Source organism: Doryrhamphus excisus, chromosome 15 (genome assembly GCF_030265055.1).
Source record: "Doryrhamphus excisus isolate RoL2022-K1 chromosome 15, RoL_Dexc_1.0, whole genome shotgun sequence".
Taxonomy (NCBI): domain Eukaryota; kingdom Metazoa; phylum Chordata; class Actinopteri; order Syngnathiformes; family Syngnathidae; genus Doryrhamphus; species Doryrhamphus excisus.
This window is the reverse complement of record NC_080480.1, coordinates 2,172,501-2,185,057: the sequence shown is the minus strand read 5'-3', so window position 1 is coordinate 2,185,057 and position 12,557 is coordinate 2,172,501.

Sequence of the window (12,557 nt, the reverse complement as noted above, 5' to 3'; positions counted from 1 at the left end):
AAAGCAAAATTTTGGTGTAAATTTTCTGTGCTACCTGAAAAACGCACTAACCAAGGTTCCACTGTACTACGTACTATATACTATGTACTATGCATGCATTATACACAGTGAATGTGCATATTTATGACTAATAATAGACCATATTCAACCATGAAGCAATATTATTTTTTCAGATATATTGTACGCAAACCAAAACATGTATGTAAACCAAAGCAAAATTTTGGTATCAATTTTTTGTGCTAACTGAAAAACGCAATAACCGAGGTTCCACTGCACTACATACTATATACTATGTACTATGCATGCATTGTACACAGTAAATGTGCATATTTATGACTAATAATAGGCCATATTCAACCATGAAGTAGTATTAATTTTTCCAGATATATTGTACGCAAACCAAAACATGTATGCAAACTGAAGCAAAATCTTGGTGTAAATTTTCTGTGCTACCTGAAAAACGCACTAACTGAGGTTCCACTGTACTATGTCCTATATACTAGTATGTACTATGTACTATGCATCCATTATACACAATAAATGTGCATATTTATGACTAATAATAGGCCATATTCAACCATGAAGCAGCATTATTTTTTCCAGATATATTGTACGCAAACCAAAACATGTATGCAAACCAAAGCAAAATTTTGGTGTAAATTTTCTGTGCTACCTGAAAAACGCACTAACCAAGGTTCCACTGTACTACGTACTATATACTATGTACTATGCATGCATTATACACAGTAAATGTGCATATTCATGACTAATAATAGACCATATTCAACCATGAAGCAATATTATTTTTTCAGATATATTGTACGCAAACCAAAACATGTATGTAAACCAAAGCAAAATTTTGGTATCAATTTTTTGTGCTAACTGAAAAACGCAATAACCGAGGTTCCACTGCACTACATACTATATACTATGTACTATGTACTATGCATGCATTGTACACAGTAAATGTGAATATTTATGACTAATAATAGGCCATATTCAACCATGAAGTAGTATTAATTTTTCCAGATATATTGTACGCAAACCAAAACATGTATGCAAACCAAAGCAAAATTTTGGTATCAATTTTTTGTGCTAACTGAAAAATGCAATAACCGAGGTTCCACTGCACTACATACTATATACTATGTACTATGCATGCATTGTACACAGTAAATGTGCATATTTATGACTAATAATAGACCATATTCAACCATGAAGTAGTATTCATTTTTCCAGATACATTGTACGCAAACCAAAACATGTATGCAAACCAAAGCAAAATTTTGGTATCAATTTTTTGTGCTAACTGAAAAATGCAATAACCGAGGTTCCACTGTAGTACATACTATGTACTTTGTACTATGTACTATGTACTATGCCTGCATTGTACACACTATGGCGAGCCAAACGAAGCCTCATCAGGTGTGTTTGGAGGCAAATTAATGCAAGAGATAATTAGTCGCCATCCAGAGAGGCTGTGGGTGCCGTTCAAGTCTCCGGGTTCAGACTCGGGTCAACCATGTGAGATGCGCCGATTGTATTCGACCGCCTCGCTCTCGTCAATGACTTCCGGCTTGCGTCCTTATTCGTGTTTAATCCTCAGACAGACGCATTTTTGTGTCGGAGTATCGCTCCCAGTCGTGACTGCGAGTCTGGGGGAATGGAGGTGAATGAAGATCAGGTTGACTGCAGTTAATCTCTGCACTGATAAGCGTGTGTTTGCCCCAATTAACTTCTGTCTCTTCTACTTTTAATCAAATTTAGATTAGAAGGCTTAAATGAAATTGTTGTTGAATTGCTCCAAGATGGCGGACTACTATGTCAAAGGAGGCATGGTTAGAAGCGACATAGAAGATTTTTAAAGATGTTTAAAAAAAATTTCAACCATGAAGCAGCATTATTTTTTCAGATTTATTGTACGCAAACCAAAACATGTATGCAAACCAAAGCAACATTTTGGTGTAAATTTTCTGTGCTAACTGAAAAACGCACTAACCAAGGTTCCACTGTAGTACGTACTATATACTATGTACTATGCATACATTGTACACAGTAAATGTGCATATTTATGACTAATAATAGGCCATATTCAACCATGAAGCAATATTATTTTTTCAGATATATTGTACGCAAACCAAAACATGTATGCAAACCAAAGCAAAATTTTGGTGTAAATTTTCTGGGCTAACTGAAAAACAAACTAACTGAGGTTCCACTGTACTATGTACTATGTACTATGCCTACATTGTACACAGTAAATGTGCATATTTATGACTAATAATAGGCCATATTCAACCATGAAGCAATATTATTTTTTCAGATATATTGTACGCAAACCAAAACATGTATGCAAACCAAAGCAAAATTTTGGTGTAAATTTTCTGGGCTAACTGAAAAACAAACTAACTGAGGTTCCACTGTACTATGTACTATGTACTATGCCTACATTGTACACAGTAAATGTGCATATTTATGACTAATAATAGGCCATATTCAACCATGAAGCAATATTATTTTTTCAGATATATTGTACGCAAACCAAAACATGTATGCAAACCAAAGCAAAATTTTGGTGTAAATTTTCTGGGCTAACTGAAAAACAAACTAACTGAGGTTCCACTGTACTATGTACTATGCCTACATTGTACACAGTAAATGTGCATATTTATGACTAATAATAGGCCATATTCAACCATGAACCAGCATTATTTTTTCAGATATATTGTACGCAAACCAAAACATGTATGCAAACCAAAGCAAAATTTTGGTTTAAATTTTCTGGGCTAACTGAAAAACAAACTAACTGAGGATCCACTGTACTATGTACTATGTACTATGCCTACATTGTACACAGTAAATGTGCATATTTATGACTAATAATAGGCCATATTCAACCATGAACCAGCATTATTTTTTTAGATATATTGTACGCAAAATAAATAAAAAAAATTTTTTTGGTTTGTTCCTATTCCTATGATGGACGCAACCTGACTGTTGAAACAGTGTCCCCGTCTTTGGCTTTGCTGACAGATCCTTTTTAGTCATCCGGTTTGATTTCCTGGCTCGTAGGCACAAACCTCCCTGGCTCATTTAGAACACGACAGCAGCAGTTTTCCGGGCAGTTTTTGCTAAATTCTGACGCTGTGGTGGTAATCAAGATAACAAGCATGGAGACAAGACCGTGCCCCCCCCCCACGCACCCGCAGAGAGAGAGAGAGAGAGAGAGAAAGGAGTGGGAGGGGGGGGGAATCATTTAAGGCGAAGCCCGTACTTAGTACAGCAGTTGAGGCCCCTAAAGCAAAGCGTGACATCTGCGATGATGAAGACGTTATGATTCTTCATTTTGTTTACGTGTAAATAAAATTTAATTTATATTCCACAGTCCATTTTTGGAAGTGATATTATTTTACAACCCACAGGCATGTTAGCCACCCCTCCCACTTCACGACTTAGTCATTTGTTTGCATGCTTTCCATTAATTACGAATCTATATGGACCGAAAATATGTATATTCGAGCTCACTTTCTTTGCAAAATTTTCTGAACTAAATCTTAAATCATTTTATTAAATCTTAAATCTGTTTAATGTTTAAAATTTTTGTAATTGTTTAATTTTTTAAGCAAATTTTACATATTTTTTTGCCTGAATTAAAGGGGACATATTAAGCTTTTTTTCTTCAGCTCGATTCGAGCTCACTTTCTTTGCAAAATATTTGAATTAAATCTTAAATCATTTTATTAAATCTTAAATCTGTTTAATGTTTACAAAAATGTTAAAAATTTTTAAGCACATTTTACATATTTTTTTGCCTGAATTAATGGGGACATATTATGCTTTTTTTCTTCAGCTCGATTCGAGCTCACTTTCTTTGCAAAATATTTGAATTAAATCTTAAATCATTTTATTAAATCTTAAATCTGTTTAATGTTTAAAAAAATGTTTAAAATTGTTTAATTTTTTAAGCACATTTTACATATTTTTTTGCCTAAATTAATGGGGACATATTATGCTTTTTTTTCTTCAGCTCGATTCGAGCTCACTTTCTTTGCAAAATTTTCTGAATTAAATCTTAAATCATTTTATTAAATCTTAAATCTGTTTAGTGTTTAAAAAAACGTTAAAATTTTTTAAGTACATTTTACATATTTTTTGCCTGAATTAATGGGGACATATTATGCTTTTTTTCTTCAGCTCGATTCGAGCTCACTTTCTTTGCAAAATATTTGAATTAAATCTTAAATCATTTTATTAAATCTTAAATCTGTTTAATGTTTAAAAAAATGTTTAAAATTGTTTAATTTTTTAAGCACATTTTACATATTTTTTTGCCTAAATTAATGGGGACATATTATGCTTTTTTTTCTTCAGCTCGATTCGAGCTCACTTTCTTTGCAAAATTTTCTGAATTAAATCTTAAATCATTTTATTAAATCTTAAATCTGTTTAGTGTTTAAAAAACGTTAAAATTTTTTAAGCACATTTTACATATTTTTTGCCTGAATTAATGGGGACATATTATGCTTTTTTTCTTCAGCCCGAATCGAGCTCACTCGATTCGAGCTCACTTTCTTTGCAAAATATTTGAATTAAATCTGAAATAATCTTATTAAATCTTAAATCTGTTTAATGTTTAAAATGTTTAAAATTGTTTAATTTTTTTAAGCACATGTTACATATTTTTTGCCTGAATTAAAGGGGACATATTATGCTTTTTTTCTTCAGCTCGATTCGAGCTGACTTTCTTTGCAAAATATTTGAATTAAATCTTAAATCTGTTTAATGTTTAAAAAAATGCTTAAAATTGTTTAAATTTTCAAGCACATTTTACATATTTTTTTGCCTGAATTAATGGGGACGTATTATGGTTTTTTTCTTCAGCTCGATTCGAGATCACTCGATTCGAGCTCACTTTCTTTGCAAAATATTTGAATTAAATCTTAAATCATTTTATTAAATCTTAAATCTGTTTCATGTTTTAAAAAATGTTTGAAATTGTTTAATTTTTTAAGCACATTTTACATATTTTTTGCCTGAATTAAAGGGGACATATTATGCTTTTTTTCTTCAGCTCGATTCAAGCTCACTTTCTTTGCAAAATATTTGAACTAAATCTGAAATCATTTTATTAAATCTTAAATCTGTTTAATGTTTAAAAAAATGTTTAAAATTGTTTAATTTTTTTCAGCACATTTTACATATTTTTTGCCTGAATTAGAGGGGACATATTATGCTTTTTTTCTTCAGCTCGATTCGAGCTGACTTTCTTTGCAAAATATTTGAATTAAATCTTAAATCTGTTTAATGTTTTTAAAAATGCTTAAAATTGTTTACTTTTTAAAGCACATTTTACATATTTTTTGCCTGAATTAATGGGGACATATTATGCTTTTTTTCTTCAGCTCGATTTGAGCTGATTTTCTTTGCAAAATATTTGAATTCAATCTTAAATCTTAAATCTGTTTAATGTTTAAAAAAATGCTTAAAATTGTTTAAATTCTTAAGCACATTTTACATATATTTTTGCCTGAATTAATGGGGACATATTATGCTTTTTTTCTTCAGCTCGATTCGAACTCACTCGATTCAAGCTCACTTTCTTTGCAAAATTTTCTGAATTAAATCTTAAATCATTTTATTAAATCTTAAATCTGTTTAATGCTTAAAAATGTTTAATTTTTTTTTTTTTTAAGCACATTTTACATATTTTTTTACCTGAATAAAAGGGGACCTATTATGTTTTTCTTCTTCAGCTGTACAGTATCTTTAATTTATTTTGATTTGTCTAATATTAGTAATTATGCACATACATACATATGTATTTTTGATAAAATACACTTTAATGTCACACTGATCTGCTCCAGGCCAGAGTCCTTTTATCTCCAGAATAAGTCCTCGACATGCACAGACTCCGAATCTGGGCATGTGAGTCTGCCCTTCTTTGTCTCTGTCCCTCATTTTAGCATAAATAGTCCGACATTTTCCCCAGAAGCCGTCTGTTCAGGATGGATTTATTTGTTTATTCTCAAAGAACTTGTCTTGTCTCTCATCTATCTACGTATAGCAGCAGATTTATCCAATGTAGAATATTAAACAATAAATTGTTATTGCGACTAATATTGCTCATATTCCTCCACAAAATAAAATCATGTTGCATGTCGGCCAGCTCGCGATGAATACAGCGAGGCATGTCGGTAGGCAGCACAGCTGACAAGCCTCTCTTTGTGGTCAAACAGCACGCCGCCCGTTCTGCTGACGCATATAATGGAAATCAATTCCGTGCAGGCAAACTATAAAGGCAGCACTGCGGCGGTCCTTTTCCATTGTGCCTTATTGTGCCTTATGTGCTAACGAGTTAAACGACGCCTCGGCTTGAATTGTGCTCATGATTGTGTTATATTTTCTCCCTCAATGGAGTGGATACAATGTGCTGTATTTTTCATTTTAACCCTTTTCATTTCTCAGCTCACGAAATTTCTCATGAAAATAAATAAATAAATAAATGGTAGATTAAAAAAAATAAATGAATGAAAAATTAATGAAAATATGATACACTTAATTTCTTCTATTCTCCACACCTTGGTTAGCATACGCCCTGGTTAGCGTCTTTTTCAGTTAAGGTTGAAAATTCATGCCAACAGTTTTGCCTCGGTTTGCGTACATTTACAATATGACGTGCGTCTTGCCATATTATTAATAAACCCTGTGTTCAATAACTATTTATAATCCCGAAACGTCCTGTTAGCACACCTAGCTTGCTAACAGAATAGCGACTAGAGCCAGAAGTCAGCTATGTCACCTGTCCATGATGTCATTGGCGGTTGACTCTCAAAATATTCATAGAAAATACTTCGTACTTAGTACTTTTAGTACTTTTAGTATAGTTTTATATTTTTAAAAAAATTAATGCATAGAAATGGTAAATGAAAGCAATAAATTAATATTTTTTACCTGCAATTTGCAACTCATTTTGGGTAATTGAGGTGAAAAACAACTCAAGAAATAACTCATGGCAAAACAGGAAGGTGGTGTTGAAGAGAAAGGTGCTGATCTCACTGCCGCGTTGTGTCTTTGGGACCAAGTCCGTCCAGAATCACGCCTTCAGGGAAGGCAAAAGTAACCTAAAATCTTCATGGATTAATTTGATTAATCAGATATCACTATATTGATGGTTACTTTGGTAACCATGATGTCATTGTATGGTCATATCACCTTGTACTTTGGTAAGTGACAAAAATGTTTTAAATTATATTACGAAAGCAGGAAGTGAACAAATATAACAGTTAGTGATTGTAAAAGTACCAGATGGAGGGGTAGGATTTAATAAGCTTTGCTTCTTCCTACTCCTTTCGGACATGTGGAACTGTGAACTGATTATGGGATGCATTCAATTGTAATCTGATGCATGTTCAAATGAAATTAAACCATTACCAAATGAATGACGCTAACCAAGGTTTCGCTGTATTGCAGTATCATAAAAAAAAAATCCCGCCTTGTAGTATACATTGTGGTGGTCTCCCAGCACTTTTTAAAGGTCAGCTGCACAAAAGGAAACAATGAATTCCGCCGTAGCGGGCTTTAGAGCCGGTACAGACATTAACGAGATATTAACCACCCGTTTTTTTTTTTTTTACGTGTGGGCTTATTTCTATTCTGAAGCAAGCGAGAATAAAACGTGCCTTAAGAAGTGTCATTTTCTCCCTATTTGTATCACCTTCATCTTTTTGTCCCGGTTTTCCACCTTCCGCCAACACCCTGTTAATGAGCATTTATATATACGGGCTTCAAAGCCCACGGTTGACAGCGTCGTCGTCGCTCAGGAAGTCGGAGGAGAAGGTGTCGTGAGAACGTTGAGAACTTTGTGCCGACACGAACTCGACGGCATTGTCTCACACGTCGCGTCTAATCTTAGCAGCGTCCATGGAGACGGTGTGAAAACACACGTTTCACATTGAGTCGGGATGGGATAGAATGTACCGGAAGTGGGGTTGGAAATAATGAGAGAGTTAGGATTCACGTAGGATTCACATTCACGCCGAAATCATCCGTTTTTGTGTGATTTTTACAAACTTAAGTGATCTGCATACTTAGGACATAAACTCAATCAGACAATTAAGTCAATAAATCTTTTATGATACAAACACAATGTTCATTTCCTGTATTAGTATTCCTGTTCCGGACAAGCTAAACAACACAAAACATATGATGCAAATTTGGACATAACCATGATCAATGAGGCAGTGGTACCTCGGTTAACATCCGCCCCGGTTTGAGCATCTTTTTGGTTAACAAACAATATTTTTGCAAAAATGTTGTATTCGCTCGCCTGCTTGTTTACCGTAAAACGGTATGATGCAAATTTGTACATAACCATGATCAATGAAGCAGCAGTACCTTGGTTAACATCCGCCCCGGTTTGAGCATTTTTTGGTTAACAAACAATATTTTTGCAAAAATTTTGTGTTCGCTTGTCTGCTTGTTTACCGTAAGACGGTATGATGCAAATTTGGACATAACCATGATCAATGAGGCAGTGGTACCTCGGTTAACATCCGCCCCGGTTTGAGCATTTTTTGGTTAACAAACAATATTTTTGCAAAAATTTTGTGTTCGCTTGTCTGCTTGTTTACCGTAAGACAGTATGATGCAAATTTGGACATAACCATGATCAATGAAGCAGCAGTACCTTGGTTAACATCCGCCCCGGTTTGAGCATCTTTTTGGTTAACAAACAATATTTTTGCAAAAATTTTGTATTCGCTCGCCTGCTTGTTTACCCTAAAACGGTATGATGCAAATTTGTACATAACCATGATCAATGAAGCAGCAGTACCTTGGTTAACATCCGCCCCAGTTAGAGCATTTTTTGGTTAACAAACAATATTTTTGCAAAAATGTTGTGTTCGCTCACCTGCTTGTTTACCGTAAGACGGTATGATGCAAATTTGGACATAACCATGATCAATGAGGCAGTGCTACCTCGGTTAACATCCGACCCGGTTTGAGCATCTTTTTGGTTAACAAACAATATTTTTGCAAAAATGTTGTATTCGCTCGCCTGCTTGTTTACCGTAAGACGATATGATGCAAATTTGGACATAACCATGATCAATGAGGCAGTGCTACCTTGGTTAACATCCGTCCTGGTTAGAGCATTTTTTGGTTAACAAACAATATTTTTGCAAAAATTTTGTGTTCGCTCGCCTGCTTATTTACCGTAAGACGGTATGATGCAAATTTGGACATAACCATGATCAATGAGGCAGTGGTACCTCGGTTAACATCCGACCCGGTTTGAGCATCTTTTTGGTTAACAAACAATATTTTTGCAAAAATGTTGTATTCGCTCGCCTGCTTGTTTACCGTAAAACGGTATGATGCAAATTTGTACATAACCATGATCAATGAAGCAGCAGTACCTTGGTTAACATCCGACCCGGTTTGAGCATCTTTTTGGTTAACAAGCAATATTTTTGCAAAAATTTTGTATTCGCTCGCCTGCTTGTTTACCCTAAAACGGTATGATGCAAATTTGTACATAACCATGATCAATGAGGCAGTGCTACCTTGGTTAACATCCGTCCTGGTTAGAGCATTTTTTGGTTAACAAACAATATCTTTGCAAAATTTTTTCCCTGGCTTGTGTTCGCTCGCCTACTTGTTTACCGTAAGAATGATTGTGACCACAAGGGTTCGCCAAACAACCACCACGTTTTGTTTTTTTTTTTCGGGTTTTCCGATTTTCTCCCATATTCTAAAAGTATCCATGCTAGGTCAATCGGAGAATCAAAATTGTACATAGGTATGAATGTTGGTTGTCTTTATGTGGATCTGCCTTTCCTCTGAAGACAGCTGGGATAGGCTCCAGCATGCCCACAACCCAAGTACAGAAAATGATGATGGAATTATATATTTTGATAGATAAGTCGCACCTAGTGCGACTTATAGTAGTGACTTATAGTCTGGAAAATGTCCTCTTATTATCTTATTTGGGATTAGTTTTTGTTTCCTTTGCTATTTCTGCTTCACTGAACCAAATTTAAATGAGCTTCATATAATCATAAAAGTCATTAATAAGCAAACCCCAGCATTATTATATATTTAATGTATCAACTTCCTGTAAGATTAGATTCAGGAATGTTATTTCCCTTCTCCGAGTGAACAAAAAGACTAAATGCATGAGTCCTAAGCGTCATCACTCCCCATCCTTGACTGTGCACCAGATTGCCTCGATGCATTTTTACAAACACCCTCAAGATCAAGTAACAGGCCAAAGGAGGGCACGCTGATGCGTTAGCACATACTTCCTTTGCGCACGTTAACGGGCATGGGAGAATTAACGAATTGACGGACATAAAAACAAGCAGATGGGCAGACAGACTCGTGGGATCAAACATATAAAGGTGACTGATATCCTGACAAGAAAGGCTGCACATCATTCTAAGCAGATGGGAAGCCTGCGTAGTGCAGACGTGTCGGCACGTGTCTTGCCTCTGCTCTCATACCAGGCTTGACTCGTTTAGTTGAGCAGAGGGAGGAAGTATGGAGGCTGTCAAGGGCCATATGATGCTGCCGCTGCAGTTTAAACACAGACGAAGACATGGAGGGCAAGGACACACACACACACACACACACACACACATACATACATACACACACATACATACTTTTATATATAAGAGATCTGTGCACATCGCGATAATTAAAATTTTAGGTGTACAGTTTTTGCAGTGGATCTCCTCAGTCTGAGGATGCTGAGCAAATTTATCCAAACAGACGAGATGTGCTTCAGGATTAGACCGGATTTTCTTTTTTTTTTTTTTTGCATAGCTTTGCATATCTTAGTAAGATTAACCTGATTAACATCCTCCTTTCCTCAAATCTCTACCGCAAACATGCAAAATTAACATGAATTATTGTTACATTTTGGAGACATAACTCCAGAGAAGTTTCTCCCAGTCATTTTTAAGGTGAAGGACATTTTGGAGGTGATAATAATAAGTAATAATAAGACAATTATGGAGCATAGATAATGATAGAAATAAAATATTGTATTGCTACACCATTTTTATTTGTTTATTGCATAAGTTTATTCATTTTCTATGCCGCTTATCCTCACAAGGGTCGCGGGTATGCTGGAGCCTATCCCAGCTGTCTTCAGGCAGAGGCGGGATACACCCTGGATTGGTCACCAGCCAATCACAGGGCACATATAGACAAACAACCATTCACACTCACATTCATACCTATGGACAATTTGGAGTTGCTAATTAACCTAGCATGTTTTTGGAACGTGGGAAGAAACCGGAGTACCCGGAATTTCACCAGTAAGATTCCACCTGTTTTGCAGGGTGACATGGCTCAGGAGGTAGAGTGGTTGTTACCCAATCCCGTGGTTGCTGGTTTGATCCCACTGTAATCATGAAACTTTTTTATACATTTCAATATTCAGTCGTCGTTTTTGCTTTGGAACATTTCAAATTCTGCTGTTTTTTAGAGTGGTTGTTCCCCAAACCTGTGGTTGCTGGTTCGATCCCACTTTAATCATTCAATTTATTCGTACATTAATTCAATATTAAGTCTTCATTTTTACTTTTCAACATTTCTAATTTTGCCTTTTTTTAGAGTGGTTCTTCCCGAACCCCGTGGTTGCTGGTTCGATCTCACTGTAATCATTTAACTTTTTTATACATTTCAATATTCAGTCTGCAGTTTTACTTTGCAACATTTCAAATTCTGCGTTTTTTTTTGAGTGGTTGTTCCTCAACCTTGTGGTTGCTGGTTCGATCCTTTGTTAATTGTCCAACTAATTTGTACATTTCAATATTCAGTCGTCATTTTTACTTTGGAACATTTCAAATTCTGCCTTTTTTAGAGTGGTTGTTCCCTAATCCTGTGGTTGCTGGTTCGATCCCACTTTAATCATTCAACTTATTCATACATTTCAATATTCAGTCTTCATTTTTACTTTGCAATATTTGAAATTCTGCCTTTTTTAGAGTGGTTGTTCCCTAATCCTGTGGTTGCTGGATCGATCCTATTTAAATCATTCAACTTATTTGTACATTTCAATATTCAGTCTGCATTTTTACTTTGCAAAATTTGAAATTCTGCTGTTTTTAGAGTGGTTGTTGCCCAACCTTGTGGTTGCTGGTTCGATCCTATGTTAATTATTCAACTTATTTGTACATTTCAATATTCAGTCTGCATTTTTACTTTGCAAAATTTGAAATTCTGCTGTTTTTAGAGTGGTTGTTGCCCAACCTCGTGGTTGCTGGTTCGATCCTATCTTAGTCATTCAACTTATTTGTACATTCGAATATTCAGTCGTCATTTTTAACAATCACACATGGTGGTAGTGTCTGTAGCGGGATTGAACATTTTTTTAAATTATATGTAGCCGGTTTTTGCGTTATTCCGTGATAATTCCAGATGTGGCATGCCTTTCCAGAGAATTCCTCAAATTTGCAGTCCTTGAGCCCAATGCTAGACGCTAGACGCTAGACTCCCAGACATTCATTGCTAAGCAGTTTTTCCTCAGGTAATAGTTGTTGGAC